We start from the raw sequence: 17,982 nt of genomic DNA on the forward strand, positions 1-17,982 counted from the left end.
TACAAATGATCTTCTTATGGCCTCTGACAGTGGACTCATCTCTCATCTCTTGTCCTGCCACTTGGGCCCTAAAATCATAGAAATATGGTATCTAACCAGATTCTTTCTCTGGATGGCATTACCTTGGCCTCCAGTAATACTGTGAGGAACCTTGGAGTCCTTCAACGCACATATTAAACAAATATGTAAAACTGCTTTCTTCCATTTGTGCAACATCTCTAAAATTAGAAATGTCCTGTCTCAGAGTGATGCTGAAAAACGAGTTCACTGCAGGTCTGCTTGTTGTTCCTAGAGTATTTAAAAGTAGAATGGGAGGCAGAGCCTTCAATTTTCAGGCCCCTCTTCTGTGGAACCAGCTTCCAGTTTGGATTCGGGAGACAGACACTATCTCTACTTTTAAGATTAGGCTTAAAACTTTCCTTTTTGCTAAAGCATATAGTTAGGGCTGGACCAGGTTACCCTGAATCCTCCCTTAGTTTTGCTGCAATAGACGTAGGCTGCCGGGGATTCCCATGATGCATTGAGTTTTTCCTTTCCAGTCACCTTTCTCACTCACTATGTGTTAATAGACCTCTCTGCATTGAATCATATCTGTTATTAATCTCTGTCTCTCTTCCACAGCATGTCTTTATCCTGTCTTCCGCCCCTCCCTGAGCCTGGTTCTGCCGGAAGTTTCTTCCTGTTAAAAGGGAGTTCTTCCTTCCCACTGTCGCGAAAATGCTTGCTCATAGGGGGTCATATGGTTATTGGGGTTTTCTCTGTTTCTATTATTGTAGGATCTACTGTACAATATAAAGTGCCTTGAGGTGACTGTTGTTGTGATTTGGCGCTATATAAATAAAATTGAATTGAATTGGACAAAAAACAAGTAAATTCAGACCACTGAGGTTGAGCTGAAAAGAATGATACCAAACAAGGCAAGGGGAAAAATAAAATGAAACAATTTAAAGGTGAAATACAAATGTAAAATCAAAAGAAGTCAAAAATGGCCAATCATATTTTGGACCTCAGAAGGTTAATCTGACAAATCATGAAAAATTTGGTTTAATTTTTTTTTCATGACAGTGCAGATTTCTGACATTTTATGTAAATTAAGCTTGTAACAATCTGATTTTTTTTTCTTACAAAAAGCAGTGGAACTTAAGTTAGACTTGTGTTTGCAAATGAACCGCCCCATGTTGTTTCTTTCCAGCTTTCTGGATTTTATACTTATTGGGTTACATATTTATTTATTATACGGGCTAGATCCACCGATGGACCCTGAGAGGAAAATCCGCCTCTTAATCATCCAGTGCGCAGATATCATGACCACAGACACTTCAAATAAGTTATCAAACCTCCAGCATACCCTGAGTTGATTGTATTCCTTTAAAAGTTTCAGTTTTTCTCAACAACACTGGATCAGATTCATGTGCGTGTCCGTGGGAGCACCAGCACTCCCTGTAGCATCGACAGGTCGGAGGTTTCCAGTTCAAAACCTCCAACCTGTTTTATAGAGCGGCAACAAACAACAGTTTCATTCTTTGTTTACCCACATCAGCTGTTCATCCACAGGCTCCACCTGTGTGATTATATCACCGGCCTGCACAGAAACACAAAGAAAGAGAGCAGACATGTTATTAACCCACCCAAAAAAATCAACACCTAAAAACTAAACACCGGAAATCTGACAGGGTATTTTATTTATATCTGTAAGGATTTGTCAGTGATATATTGTTTTCTGTAGTTTTTCTTGTGTACACCACCAGAGTGGATTTGAAATCAACCAGTCAAGATGTGATTGAAGTGCAGTCTTTCAGCCTTAATTTAAGGCGTTTAACAAAAACACTGGATTAACAACTGTTTTTATACTTTTTCTTTTTTTAAGCCAATTTTCTGAGGCTTAAAAATACCTGAATAGTTAACTGATAGTTTCATGACCAGGTGAGTCCTGTTCTCTCATTATCCAAGGAGAAACTCATGAGATTACTGGAATTGTCAGCATGAAGTCTACAGAGGTATTAATGCCAGTGAAGGAGGGATTATGTATAAAATAAGCACTTTGAAAGTGTACAGAGGCAAGACTACAGTGTGTTTGTGTCCAAATACTTATGGCTCCTCACACACCTTCAGTGTGAGCTCATCCTCGCTTTCTGCTGTGAAGTCAAACAGAGCTTTGGCCATTCCTTTAGCCACAGGCTGCTGGCCTGTGATTGGCTGAGCTGGAGAAGAGAGAAAAAAGAAATGAAAAACAGCTACGACCCACACCTCAGTCTGCACACACACCGTTTAAAAAAAATCAATAACTGAGAGAGTCCCTTACATTTTAAATCAATGTTGACAGCATTTCTAGTAAATAAGGGCAGATGGCATGAAGATGAACTGAGGATGTGATTTTGGGATGACCTCATTCGGCGCTACCTGTGTCTCCCATGCCAGGCAGATCCCCTTCCACTAATTTGAGGTGAAAAGGGGGAAGGAGGGCCACGAAAAACTGTAGTCCCACTCCTTAATGTCAGATAATTTATGTCCAACTAATTAGAAAATAAATATAAATAATGTTGTTTAACAGAAATGTACTATCTAATCTTATGTTTGTATACTGTCTTATCATCACATCCTGTGACTTACCTGAGCTTGGTCCACCTTGGTTGGTCTCCTTGTTTTTTTGCAGGTCTCTGTAATGTCTCAGCATAGATGAGGCGATGTTGTTGAATCCAAGCTCTTTTGAACACAACAGAAATTAGAAGAAAGATGTAAGAACATGTGATGTGCTGTGTTGTTTATTGGTATTTCTGTAGTTATTATTACTAATGATTTATTACTATGTGGGTATTGGGAGAAATCAGATCAAAATCAAAACGGGAAAATCTCTTTCTTGCTGGTTCAATCTCAAAAAGACCCTTGAATAGTCTCAAAAGGATGATTGTCGTTCCTTCGGACATTTTCAGTGGGAGAAACGTTTCGTCACTCATCCAAGTGACTTCTTCAGTCTCAGCTGAATGCAGGTTTCCCCAACCTTCACAAAAATCTTCCTGGATTACTCAACACACACTCTGAAGCCTCTAAAAGTGACGTGTGTTACCACTGATGTCTTTTCTGAAGTGATACCAAGTAAAATTCAAGGTAATGTCGGTGTTACTGATCTGATACTTTGTGCAAAAACCTAATGTGTTCTGAAACTAAAAATAAAACGTAGTGTATTTAAAAGTATACCTTCATAATGAATGCAAGACATCAGACTACTTGTTCTTATTGTTTAAATGTGAAGAATTCTCATGCAAGAAATAAAGAACCTGAAAAGCCAATGCCAACATTTTGAAATATTAATTTAACAATCAAAAGCAAATGTGACTGATTATAATGATAATACAGCTGAGAAACATTTTCTAGATATAAGCCATTATCTTGTGTATGATATATTTCTGAGCTGTATTTGTATTTTTTAAAGCCTGCAGTGACTGTTTTACTACAGGTATGCTGTACATTTTTATGATACCTGGCCTATTTAATCCAGTTTAAATGCTATATGCAACTTTAGCTGACTAAATCTCGGACAACTAAATTCATGTGAGGTGATTTCAAGGACACACATTTTAGTCCAGGCTAAACTCATACAGCTATTTAGTGTAGCATGTATTTATTTCATCAGTTATTTCATAACCATATTAGTCAGTGTAAATTTGAACACATGGTACTCAATAAAAAAACTCTAAGCCTACACATCAGCCACTTTCCAGAATTCACGTCGCCAACAGCACCACATTTTGTCCCTCTGTACCTGGATAGTGCTCGTCTGTGTTGAGTATAACTTAAGTTAAGAACAACACAGCGATTGTTCAGCAACCATGCCAGAATATTTAATGACCGAACTAACACAAAATACACGTAATAAATAAACAAGTTTTACCCGAGCTGTCTATCCTCCTCTCACTCGTGCCCAATAGTGCTCACTGCTACCACACCTGTAACAGTGTACACAGTTATCATGATCATGTTGCACGTGTCTTCTCCGTCGATGGGCAGGGCTATAGAAGAAGGGCTGGCTGGCTGCATATGTTGGTATTGGGGATTACTTTTTGCTGACCATGAACTGGCATGAACAACTGACCCTGTGGTGCCACCGGAACAGGAAGATTTGACATTTGGCATAGCTCTGATTGTTGGCATGAGCTCTAGTAGCAAGTCGTCTACACCTCAGAGAGCAGGCAAGCTGTGCTTGAGCTCTTCCCTAAAGTACACCTTGAGTTTTCTCCTTCCTCCACACTTGGGATAATTTTGGAGGACGGGGTCAACTTGGTTACTTCTTTCCAGTAGCTGTCCCACATCACATACATCCCAGCAGAAATGTTGCACCTCTGAATAGGGGAGTAAAGAACAACACAGTGACTGTTCACCTCCCCCTACAGGCTAATTTGAAGACGCTTCTGTGTTATGATTTACTTTTGTTTGTGTTTGATAAGGATTGTGGTCTTGTCACATGTGTTACAAACTGCATCTTGGCTGTTTGTGGAGCTGAAATAGATCCACACATGACTATAATCAGCTATTATTGTAAATCGAGTGACTGAGCACATGTGAGCGATGATGCATTACATATCACTGTGACAGAAGTAGTTCCTACCAATCATTTAGATGATCCCAACAATAGCAACAATGTAGTTACTTTACACTGTGTTCCTGTTAATCATAAACCACAAAGTTACCTCAGTTTACTAAAATATTGATATTTTAATATATAGAAACGATTGTAGAACATAGCTATCTGGTATAAGAGGAATTGATATTTCTGTATCGATCTGTACTCCAGAAGGACACATCGCTGCCTCTGTCTTTGTGTGCTACTGTCTCTTTCCTCCTCTGCTTCTCGTACTCATGGGCAAAGTGAAGCTTCATGAAACACTGAAATGTTTGAGGCATTTGTGCTGGAATTATATTGATTAAATAAGTAAGTAAGTAATTTGTTATATCTCCACAGTGACACCTGCTGGCCAATTTGATTATCACTGTATCTTGATTTGTGAAACAATGACACAGACAGGAGCTGCATGTACAGTGTAGCGAGGAATGCTTTGTTCTCTACATTGGAAAGACCAAACAGCCACTGCATAAACACATGGCACAACAGGGAAGAGCCACCTCGACAGGATAAGACTCAGCTGTACATCTGCATCTAAAGGTCAAAGGTCACTCTTTCGAGGATGCCAATGTTCGCATTTCTGATAAAGACAAATGGTTTAAAAGAAGAGTGAAAGAAGCCATCTATGTCCACTGTGAACAACCATCTTTGAACAAAGGCGGTGGTTTATGACACCAACTGTCTGCCATCTATAATCCAGTTTTGAGATCCCTTCCCAGACGCCTTAACACCCACTCTTGGCTCATGTGATCTCAGTAAGTCACATGATACAGTGGGGCAAGTTCTCACAACGGGTTCACCCGAAGCCTTGAAGTGGAAAAAAACTAGAGAGTAGACAGCACCAGAGCTAAAAACCTTCAAATTCAGTACAGTTCATATTTTCAAAAAATTTGAGTAGAAAAATTTAATAAAATATAAGTTCAGAAAGCTGTTCTTGAATAAGTGTGAAATGGGAAAGTCTCAAGCTAAACTAATAAGCAATGTGTTTAATGTCATTGATTTAAGGACCCAGGGTCCAGGCCTTGGTCCAGGGACCCAGCACTTATGGGTTTTGTTCTTAACTCGGGCTGGCAATCCTCTCGGATCGTCCTGCCCGGGAGGTCCTTATTAATATATTTGTTTTCCATGTTATTTTCCATATTGTCATTGGTCGCTCTCCCTTTTTCCTCTGTCTCCCCCTGTGTGTGTGTGTTTGCTCGTTCACGATCCTGGAAGGGTTCTGCATTGGAGGCTGCTACACCTGCCGCTCATCATCAGCTGTCACCAGCTGCCGCTGATGCCACTTTACTTAAGGGTGTAGCAGAGCTCTGATTGTTGTTGTTCAGCTCCAGCCTTGCAGCTGGCGCCGATGTGGTAGCCGCATGAGATGATAGTGGTGTTTTCCTTTAGTGCAAACAACTGCATGTCAATTTAACAGTTGGTCTAATTCATTATTTGTTAAAGAAAATGCAGATTTAAGACACTTTGCCATGGTTTCATTTTCCAGACCTGTCAAGTAAATTCTTTTTTATGTAATTGAGAGTTTTACCAGAATTAAGTAATTCTGAAAACAAGCTCTACTTTTATGTTTTCATATTAATATTTCACCTGCGGATGTTGTGATTGGAGGCTCCATCTTCACATTGATCTTTCAGCAAAAATGTTTTTGCTTGACAAGTTATTTTCCTACAAGTGTATAATACGTACAAGGAATGACAAGATTTGAGTGAATTCAAGTATGTTTTTTTAAGTATATATTTTCTAGTTTTGTACTTGTTTGTTGCTTTTATTCTCTGGTGTCCCGCTTCAATAATGTTTATCTGACTCTGGTATTCTATCGGATCACATATTCAGTCTTAACTGTATTTACTGATTGCATTCAAATTAATGTTGTCAGTTATAGTTATCTTGTTTCAAAAGGCAACATCAGTTGGTAAAATGACCAATAATGTTTATTTAACATAAACAAAAATGTGGCTGCACACATATTTCTCTTTCTTTTAACAACGTGTTTTAAAGTGAAACATGGTTGTAAAATATAAATACAAAGAAAACCTGTAACAAGATCAAGGAATAAATGAAACAATGATGATTGCTTTAGATGATCCATTTTGCTATAGAATCAATTATAATTTTAAATGTTCTTAATTTACTTTCAGTGAAATCGAGCATTTAAGTACTTTTTCAGAATAGTATTAATAAACTGACGAGTGACTTTTTACTGCTTTATTTATTCTAAGTTGTTCTTTTAGAATTTCTCCACCATCGCTGATTAGAGATTCGAACACTGTACAGTTGTTGATGTATTGCATTGCATCTTCTCAGTGACCTTACAATAGGGTCAGTGTGTCTGTACAGGGTACAGCAGCTAACCTCTGAGCACGTTCCAATGTTTTGACAGTTTATTCATCCATCCATCCATCCGCTTCCACTTATCCTTTTCAGGGTCGCGGGGGGCGCTGGAGCCTATCCCAGCTGTCATAGGGCAAGAGGCAGGGTACACCCTGGACAGGTCGCCAGTCTGTCGCAGGGCCAACACACAGGGACAGACAACCATTCACACTCACATTCACTCGCACATTCACACCTAATGGCAATTTGGATTTTCCAATTAACCTATCCCCACAAGCTGCATGTCTTTGGACGGTGGGAGGAAGCCGGAGTACCCGGAGGGAACCCACGCAAACACGGGGAGAACATGCAAACTCCACACAGAAAGACCCCGGCCTGATGTTGGAATTGAACTCAGGACCTTCTTGCTGTGCGGCAACAGTGCTAACCACCGTGATATTAGAGATAATAAATGAGATATTTGCTCTTTTGAAATGCTGTTTCATGGTCAACCTTAATATCCAGTCATGAGAGATGGAGGCACCAAGACATGTCTATTCCTGGATGCAGTGGTGATCCTAGCCTGTTTGGTGCCCTGGGCGAATACTCCCACTAAACACTTCCTTTTCTAAACTAAGGATCTGATGGCTTTGAACTTTTCTTGTCCATCTTGGTTTTAATTTTGCACTCCCGTATGAACACCCATCCCCCAACCCAAGAATCATAACCTAACAGACCTACACCTTATTTCACAGATTCGCTTTGTCTATGGTTTATTTCTGGGATTTCGCACAACCCAGGATTCAAATCATGAATACATAATGGACTTGGATTTACATCATTATGAATTAAATGTGCTCTATTTGGAAGCAGCAGGTCTCCCTCCCCTTTCGACAGGTTGTGTGTGAGACTTTGAATCATCAAACTGTAAGTTATAAATTTTAAATTGTTATTGATCCCTTTACCACTAGTCCTAAAGTGTATATTTATTTTCTTACTCTTCTTATATTTATTGTTTGTTTACTTGCACTGCTGTAACTGGAGCCTCGTCGTCTCGTCTCTCTATATACTGGACTGTAGCGGAGATGACAATAAAGTTTACTTTGACTTCAGCAGCGAGCAGGCGCACCGAGGGCTCTCGCGCTCACTTTTCGTGTATAGAATTTCCATAAAACGTCGGTGCAAATTATAAGTCTGTATCATAATGTCTGCTGTTTTCGTGTTTGTTGGTTTGTTTTTATTTTGTTTTATTTTTCGAGTTGGTTATTAGATGCTGCGCCAGCCAGAGAATCCTGCCCCGCCCTCTCCTCCCTGTGCCGCAGGCAGCAGGCGCACCATAGACAAACAGTATCCCACACTCTTGATTTTTAGTCTACGAACACCTCTTATAATGACTAACTACTCCTGAAATGTTGGAGGTTTTAGCTCTGAACAGAAGAATAAAAATAATAATCAGTCAAAATGTCCTTTTGTTTATTGAAATAATCCTGTCCGATAACGTGAGGACAGTATATGTATCATTTTCTGTTGTAACCCACAAACTGAATGGTAATGTGACAACACTCATTTTTCACAAAAGCAGTTCAATACTTCCACGTCTAGTTGGTTGTAATGGAGGCGGAGTCAACTGGATCCGCTCGCCCTGCCCAGCGAATGCTCCCGACACAAGGGAAATAAATTCTGTCTCCATGCCACAGCTCTGCAGTGAAAAACAGGCTCACTGCAGCCACTAAGAGTGAATAGTATTAAACTCTCACTAAGTTAGATATTTTTCATCTCTGTTCACAGGTTTCTGGGTTGTTGTGTTTTTTATAAGACTGAACTTTATTTTTCCATGATTGGCAATGTTCACATTCTGCTTTATTTGTTGCTTTTTTGAAGAAGTGGTGGAGACTAATGAAGCAGACTAGTGATGAAAGTTACAAATAGTTGTTTGAAATGAAAGTTAAAACAAAAAATACTGAAGGATTCATTGTGAATGAGTTTATTGTCTAAATAAAGTTGCAGCTAGGCTTTTCTGTCATTGTTTAGATGGGGGTGTGAAAATATTTCGTCCTGCCACGTGGGGAATGAAGAAGTCTGAGAACCACTGCCTTATACAATATAAATCTGAATTTGTTCTTATGGTTGATAATCATGTGAGTTTAAATTATACCTGTGGCGGGGTGTGGTCTGCGGTGCTGCTGCAGGGGAGATGGAATCACCTGCATGCAGTGTTGGGAAGGTTACTTTTAAAATGTATTCCATTACAGAATACAGAATACATGCCCTAAAATGTATTCTGTAACGTATTCTGTTACGTTACTCAATGACAGTAACGTATTCTGAATACTTTGGATTATTAATATATTATCATGCTTTTTACAACAACGTGAATGTACTATTGCTGTGTGATTTATTACTATTACTGAAGGTCCGCGACTCCGAACTGTAGTAAAGGGACCTCTGACTAATACGGCGGGGTCCCTGTCGGCTCGTAGCCGAAAAATAGCTTTACTTTGTTGTGTGGGTCAACTTTTCTTGCGAGAGACAGAGAGAGGCGTTGAAAGACTGCTCCAACGGAACTTATTGTTTTCGGAGGAAAACACAAACACGGTGTACAGTCGAGTCTTAATAGCTTACTTACAACTGGGCTCGTCAGGCTCTCTTCTTGGCTGCAGTGGTTATTATTATATTTACATGCTTCCAGCTCCCGTTTTTGCTCGATGACAACTCGTACCTTTCCACTCCCCTTTTTCTCCCTCCTCGTGCTCACAGACCCATAACGTGTATGGCAGTCCATTCTCCCTGCAACACGGACTAAACTGCCCATGATGCTACATTCTTTAGAGCTATGCTTGTAGCATTCTGCCTGTTAGCTTAGCACAACAACAACAACAACGAAAAGGCCTCTCTCACCCAGGAAACACACAGTCGCAGAGAGAGAGAGAGAGAGCGTCGCCCTGTAACCATGGCAACCGTAACGCTGCCGCCTGGAACAACAGAACGTAGCTGTCAAACAAAACCCAAACAGTCCTGACCCGCGACAATATGAAACAGGAAAGTACCGCAGTGTAATCCATTTATTTCAACAAAGTAACTGTATTCTGAATACCACCTTTTTAAATGGTAACTGTAACGGAATACAGTTACTCATATTTTGTATTTTAAATACGTAACGGCAGTACATGTATTCCGTTACTCCCCAACACTGCCTGCATGTCATCTACAATCACACCTCACCGGCATAAAAAGCTCTGCTTTTTGTCTGTCGTTGTTCTTGTTGGTGATGTGTGTAGCTGAGCTGAGAAGCTGCAGCCGGTCTGGAGTGAACAGCAAACAAAAGTGTGAATAAAAGTATTCTGAAAAGCATGAGCATGTCATCCAGTCTGCCGTAACGTGCTGAATATGCGTATTCATATTCAGCACATTACAAATCTTTAGAAAAAGCATATGAGAAGTGAAGGGACGCCTTGAGGAATTATGCGCTTAAAATGTTTTAAAAAAGAGCAATCGAGGATAGAGAACCTGGAATCCTGTTGCCACGATGGTTCGCTGGTGCATTGCGAAGGAAGGATAGATGGCAGAGAAAATGCCACCCCTGTACCAGAAGGGTTTGTTACTACATTTGCGGAGGAAGGGACAAAACTGAGAAACTGGCATTCCGGTGTAAGGAATGTTTACTGCTGTGTTTGCAAATGAACGATATGGGGAAGAAGACTGGCATCCTGGTGCCAGAAAATTTTACTACTGCAAGTTGCAAACCAAGGATAGTAGAGCAACAAACTGGCAACCTGAAGCTGATAATAGTTTTTGTTGTTGTTGTTGTTGTTTTTGCAAATGACAGATGGCCGAGGCTGCCAATCCAGTGTTCGAAAAGTGAGCTGCTTTATTTTGTGAAGGAAGCTTAGAATATAGAGAACCTGGCATCCTGATGCAAAAAGCTTTCTGCTGCATTTGACAAGCAGGGATAGAGACAGATAACCTGGAATCTTAGTGCCAAAAGGAATCACTGCTGCTTAACATATGAAGGCTAGATGCGGAGAAACTCACATCCCAGTGGCAGAAAAACTTGTTTCTGCATTTTGCGAATGATAAACTGGCATCCCAGTGTCAGGAAGTTTGCTGCAGCATGTTGCAAATGAAGGATAGTAGAGCAATGAACTCACTATCTGGTGCCCATGTTCTTTTTCTTTTTTTTTTCTGCAAACAATATGTAGATGGCAGAGAACTGATATCCTGGAAGCAGAAGGGTTCACTGCTGCTTTGTGCAATGATAGATGCAGAGAAAGTGGCAACTCTGTGGTAGAAAGCTTGATCCTGCATTTATGAATGATAGATTTAGAAAGAACCTGGCATCCCATTGCTGGAAGGGTTAGCTGCTCCTTTTTGCAATGATAGATGCAAAGAAACTGGCAACTTGTTGGTAGAAAAACCTGCCTTTGCGAATGAGGGATAAAGAAAGAACTTGGCAAACTTTGCTTCTGCACTTTGCAGAAGGAGGGATAGAAAACAGCTGGATTCTTATGCCTTGAAGAGATAAACGGCAATGGTGGAGGAGCAGAGCATGGAATTGTAGCAACTGATTTCCAGCTGCACATTAAATGATAGGAGGCAGGTGCACAAAACTGAGCTTGCCCCTGCTACCTGGCGCTGATGGCTGGGTGGAGCTGCAAGATATGTTTTTTTCATGTGCTATGTGCAGAGGTGTTTTTTTCTGTTCTCAAACTGATTATTTTTTTCTCCTTATCTTTCCTCATGTGGTGCATTTTTCCATTGTTATACCTCTCTGACCTGTCTTCCCCATGTAATGTTTTTGTTTAATGTATGTATGGTCGGAGGGTAAGATGGCGCCGCCATTGTGTGCAATAGGTCGGCAGCCTTAACATGAAATTTCCCCTTGTGGGACTAATAAAGGTATCTTATCTTATCTTATCTTATCTTATAATACCTGGTGGGCCGGTCGCTAGTCAAAATGCCCGGGCCAATTTTTTGTCCCAGTCCAGCCCTGCTGGGAGGTACAGCGTCTCCACAAATCTGAAGCTTCTGATTTGGAGAAAATGAGCTGAGGGAGACACCTGGTGGACAGACACAGACATGACAGGAAGAAAGACTAAAGTGCAGAGTGGAGACAAACAGCTGGAAATACTTGTTGGAAAGGATTGTCATGCTTCAGAAAAACACACAGCACACACTCTAACAGTCCTTTATTTGCACTGAAGGAGAAACGTGAAGAAACCAAATCACACAATAATGAAGTGAACACATTTATAGTCAGTGTTCAAGATGATGGATAGAAATGAGAATCATGGAGAATTTATACATTTTTAGGTCTGTGTCTTACAGCAGAAGCAGAATTTACATGAACTCACAGGCCTTTTCCCACTCAATACTCTCTTCTTCATCACCTCATCTTCCTAAAAAGTGGATCTACCAACATTTTTTATTTTTTTGTTATTATGATTAAAATGTCAAACAAATATGTTTTCCACTTTTTGTGTGACAGATGCAGGAAGTTCTCTGCCCTGCATGTGGAGAAATCTGATGTTATATCAGAACATTAACAGGTTTCAGGTTGTATTCAAACACACATTACTGTGTGTCATGTGTCAGCAGGCATGTGTTAACAGGGATTGTAAGACACTTTAATGGCTTTAATGCAACGATATGAATACCAAGATGGCGCCGCGTATGGATGCCCTGGTGCTTCGGTGCGTTACTTCTGTTTTGTTTTTGTGCATTTGTGCATTTCTTCTGTGTCTGGGCACTCCTCTGGATATTCTTACACCAGAGAAGAGCTTCTTAACTACAGGACTACAACACCTGTGGATCTATTTCCAATATTTGTCGCATCTGCGGCAGATTTACTGCTGACTCTGATCAGGAAAGTGAGACACCGAAAGAGAGGGAAGCGAGCCGGCGCACTCGTGCGTCTGAGCAGACGTGGACTGCGAACTACTCTTCCTGGGATCTTCCTTTCCAACGTACGCTCACTCGGGAATAAGATAGACGAACTGGCCCTGATGAGAAGCATGAACAGAGACTTTGCCTCCTCCTGTGTCCTATGTTTTACGGAGTCGTGGCTCAGTGAGGACATCCCGGACTGCGCGCTCAAGCTGGAGGGCTTTCATCTGCTGCACGCGGACCGGCAGGCCTCTCTCTCTGGTAAGACCAAAGGTGGAGGTGTCTGCTTCTACATTAATAGTGGCTGGTGCACAGATGTGACAGTGATTGCTCAGCACTGTTCTTCCTCTCTGGAATACCTTTTTATCAGAGGTGTGGACTCGAGTCACATGACTTGGACTCGAGTCAGACTCGAGTCATTAATTTTATGACTTTAGACTTGACTTGAAAAAATGTTCTAAGACTTGTGACTTGACTTGGACTTTTACACCAATGACTTGGGACTTGAATTGGACTTGAACCGGTTTACTTGAAAAGACTTGATATTTTACCCCAAATATAAAATTTAACATGCATATTATATAGAGATTGAAAATGTGACGTCATTCACGGGTAGAATCGCAAAGGATTCTGGGAACTCGTGGCAAGCGGTACTAGCGCACGCAGGCTTTCAATTGAAATCAGTTATACAGTGATAAAAAGAAACACAAAAATGTCAAGAAGCTGTTGTATTATTAACTGCAATAGCCGGTCGCATGACAGCCACGGGAAGCCGACGGGTAAAGAGATCGGTTGTTATCGGATTACGTCGTTGAAGAGAAATTGTTCAAGCCATGTTTCCGAAGTAACAAAGAGGCGACGGATGGCCTGGATTGCAGCCATTCAAAGACCAATTATAACGTCCCAGAACACTCCAGCTCACAGGTTAGTCTGCTCAAGCATTTACACGAAGGTCAGTCTGCTGTTGTAGTTAATACGTCATTTTTCTTAACATAATTGGTGATATAGGTTACAAGCAAGTCTGGCGCTGAACAGAATATGTCGCGCTATGCTCCTTTGTTTATTGTGCATAAATAGTGAATTGTCCTGACACAATATTGTGTTTCGCTTCTGTTATTATGGTACATTGACAAAAACATATACTTTTATTCACAGGATAAAACAGGTTTTTTGTATCACTAATTGCCCAGTACGATTACAGCATACAGTATTATTGTCACTGCTACATTTCTGTGATGCTACCAGAAATTATTTCCACTGCTAATTAATTACCATTGAGCTCAAAGGTCCTATTAATAAACGGTTAACGAATGTGTATTTATGACGACGATTTGTGAGACTGGTAAACTTATGATACGTACGATGGTCTTTACTTTCTACACGGTGCATTTCAAGGTCCTGTACCCATCCGTCGGTAAACTGTACCTGGGCTTGTTGCAGTGACCGGAAGTTACTAAACTTCACGAGTGTATGCGTTCACTCCAAGAAGCGTATAATTATAAATATGCATATAAATATGCTACGATGAGATAGCTGACTTCATCTAACTAGCAAATGTTTTCCAGGCTACGTTGGTGATGCAGTTTTTTTTAAATGTGTATGATATTTTTGTCATGCGATTTTAAAGCCAGTCCTACAACCACATCCAAGAATAACATGCAGCTTATCTCAGAACTGTCGGTGAAAATTATTCTTGGAGCTAGGTTTAATTGAGCTGCATTTTAAAGAGGTGCAATTTCACAATTTGTGTATATTTTCTAAGTTCACTATTTTGTCATGTGTTGAGAAAAACACAGATTTAAAAATTACATGTTCTAATATTTACATTTAGCATATAACTGCAACATGCTTTTTTTCGTTTTTTTTTAAAGACTCGAAAGGACTTGAAATTCAAAATTTCAGACTTGTGACTTTACTTGGACTTTTACACCAGTGACTTGAGACTCGACTCTGACTTGCCTGACATTACTTGAGACTTGACTTGAGACTTGAGGATAAAGACTTGAGACTTACTTGAGACTTGCAAAACAATGACTTGGTCCCACCTCTGCTTTTTATTCACTGCAAACCGTTTTATTCTCCGCGGGAGTTTGCTTCATTCATCCTGGCCGCTGTTTACATCCCGCCAGACGCGGATGCGCAGGCAGCTCAGTGCGCACTCGCGGAGCAGATACTCCACATGGAGCGGACATACCCGGACTCTCTCATCATTGCTCTTGGGGACTTTAACAAAGCCAATCTGAGCCATGAGCTTCCCAAATACAAGCAGTATATTAAATGCCCGACCAGAGAGGAGAGGACATTAGATCAATGTTACAGCACGATCAGCGGGGCCTATCGTGCGGTGCCCCGCGCTTCACTCGGACTTTCTGACCACGTCACGATCCACCTAATCCCCGCGTACAGACAGAGGCTGAAGCTCTCCAAACCTCTCCAAACCACTCCACAGCAACGAGGCTGTGGAGGAGCTTCGCACGTGTTTGGAGTCTACAGACTGGGACACAATGAAGGCTGCTTCTAACAGCTTGGACGAGTTTACGGACACTGTCACCTCCTATATCCACTTCTGTGAGGACAGCATTGTGCCATCACGCACCAGGGTGAGTTATAACAATGACAAACCCTGGTTTACTCCTAAACTCAAAAAGCTGTGGCTGGAAAAGAGAAAGGCGTTCAGAAGCGGAGACAGGGACTGCTACAGAGAGGCCAAGTACAGGTTCACTAAAGAAGTGGACATTGCTAAACAACAGCACTCTGAGAAGATGCAGCAGCAGATCTCAGAGAATGATTCGGCCTCTGTGTGGAAAGGTTTTAGGAATATCACCAACTACAAGCCTAAAACCCCCCACTCCACTGATGACTTGCTCTTGGCCAACACCCTTAACGACTTTTACTGCCGTTTTGACGAGCCATCAGGCAGCCTTCACACCTCCAACGGCCCCAACAATAGAGGCACACTAATTCCCCCACCTCTCCCCCCTCCATAGAGCCATCACCACCTTCAAACTGTTCACCTACAACACCCCCCTCCTCACCCCACACAAAAGAAGATTTCACACCACCTCCTCCCACCACAACTCTTCATATTCATGAAGCAGATGTGAGGAAGCAGTTCAAGAGTCTGAATGCTCGAAAAGCTCCCGGCCCAGACGGTGTGTCTCCTGCCACCCTCAGACACTGTGCAAACGAGCTGGCCCCAGTGTTTTCTGGCATTTTCAACTCCTCACTGCAGGCATGTCATGTGCCTGCCTGCTTCAAGTCCTCTACCATAATCCCTGTCCCCAAGAAACCTAGGATCACTGGACTAAATGACTACAGACCCGTGGCTCTGACATCTGTGGTCATGAAGTCATTTGAGCGCCTAGTTCTCTCCCATCTCAAGACCCTCACGGCCCCCCTCCTGGACCCCCTGCAGTTTGCATACAGAGCCAACAGGTCTGTAGATGACGCCATCAACATGGCCCTACACTTCATCCTGCAGCATCTGGACTCCCCAGGAGCCTACGCCAGGATCCTGTTTGTGGACTTCAGCTCTGCCTTCAACACCATCCTTCCAGACCATCTCCGAGGCAAGCTTTCCCAGATGAATGTGCCTGATCCCATCTGCCGGTGGATCACTGACTTCCTGACGGACAGGAAGCAGCATGTGAGGCTGGGAAAGAATGTCTCGGACTCCCGGACCATCAGCACCGGCTCCCCTCAGGGCTGTGTTCTTTCTCCTCTGTTCTTCTCCCTGTACACCAACTGCTGCACCTCCACCCACCAGTCTGTCAAGCTAATCAAGTTTGCAGATGACACCACCGTTATTGGGCTCATCTCAGACGGGGATGAGTCTGCCTACAGGAGGGAGGTTGAACGTCTGGTGTCTTGGTGCAGCCACAACAACCTGGTGCTGAATGCCCAGAAGACAGTGGAGATTATTGTGGACTTCAGGAAGCACACAGCTCCACTCCCCCCCATCATGCTGACTGACACCCCCATCACCTCTGTGGACTCATTCCGCTTCCTGGGTACCACCATCACTCAGGACCTGAAGTGGGAGCCCACCATCACCTCCGTCATCAAGAAAGCCCAGCAGAGGATGTACTTCCTGAGGCAGCTGAAGAAATTCAACCTGCCAACACGGACGATGATGCAATTCTACACTGCAATCATCGAGTCCATCCTCACCTCCTCCATCACCGTGTGGTACTCTGGAGCCACTATCAGGGACAAACAGAGACTGCAGCGTGTTGTGCGCTCTGCTGAGAAGGTGATTGGCTGCAGACTCCCATCCCTGCAGGACCTGTACACCTCCAGGACACTGCGGCGTGCAGCTTGGATCTCAGCTGACCCTTCTCACCCTGGATACAGTCTGTTTGACCTGCTCCCCTCAGGCAGAAGGCTCCGGTCCATTCGCACCAGAACCTCTCGCCATAAGAACAGTTTCTTCCCCTCTGCTGTTGGACACATGAACAATAAACGTACGACTGTCCCCACCACTAACTCATGACCCTACGCTGTGTTCACTGCATGATTCCATGTTTTGGCACTGATCACCACCTGCACTCATGTATATATCTTTCTACGTAGCACTTTTAATTCTCATTCTTACTTTTATTTTTTCATGTCTATTTAAGCGCAATTTATGACAGCATGTTTGCACTGAAGCACCGCAGCAATTTCCTAATGTTGTAAACCTGCTCAACATTTGGCGATAAAACCCTTTCTGATTCTGATTTATATGTTTAACACATGTCTGTTTGTTCACACATAAACACATGTGACTTATGTCTGTTTATCTTTGACCTTGTAATTAGTTCCTACGAATTCATCATGTAAATCTCTAATAAAGTGGGAACAATGAACAGCCTGTCACACAGTTTGTTATCCTGTCTCTGCTGCTGTGTGCTGTGCTGCACTCACTCAGAGATAAGAGTTACTGTGTCCCACTGACACAGAAAGGAGAAAAATACTTGGCTTCATTTAGAAAATCGGAGCTACGGATTAAAACGACAACAAATATGTAAATGAATCATATTCAGTCACCTCATCTGCTAAAAACAAACAAACAAACAAACAAACAAAGGCGTCTGCTCAGTCACGTGCTCTGCTGTGGCAACCAGCAGAGCAGGAGTGTCGGGGGGAGGGGCGACTGAATTGACCAAACGGGCTGTGAATGGACAGCAGAG

General features: G+C 42.1%; 1 long non-coding RNA gene across 1 annotated transcript; it reads right to left on the bottom strand.

Moving 5' to 3' along the window:
- Nucleotides 1-5,026: 5,026 nt before the first annotated feature.
- Nucleotides 5,027-15,109, bottom strand: LOC120718428. Its single transcript, XR_005692485.1, has 3 exons — nt 15,098-15,109; nt 7,999-8,002; nt 5,027-5,198 (listed from the first exon to the last, which is right to left on the bottom strand). It is a non-coding gene; the product is annotated as an uncharacterized LOC120718428 (long non-coding RNA).
- Nucleotides 15,110-17,982: the final 2,873 nt, after the last annotated feature.

This window comes from Simochromis diagramma, unplaced genomic scaffold, assembly GCF_900408965.1.
Source record: "Simochromis diagramma unplaced genomic scaffold, fSimDia1.1 OVJJ01000141.1, whole genome shotgun sequence".
NCBI lineage: Eukaryota > Metazoa > Chordata > Actinopteri > Cichliformes > Cichlidae > Simochromis > Simochromis diagramma.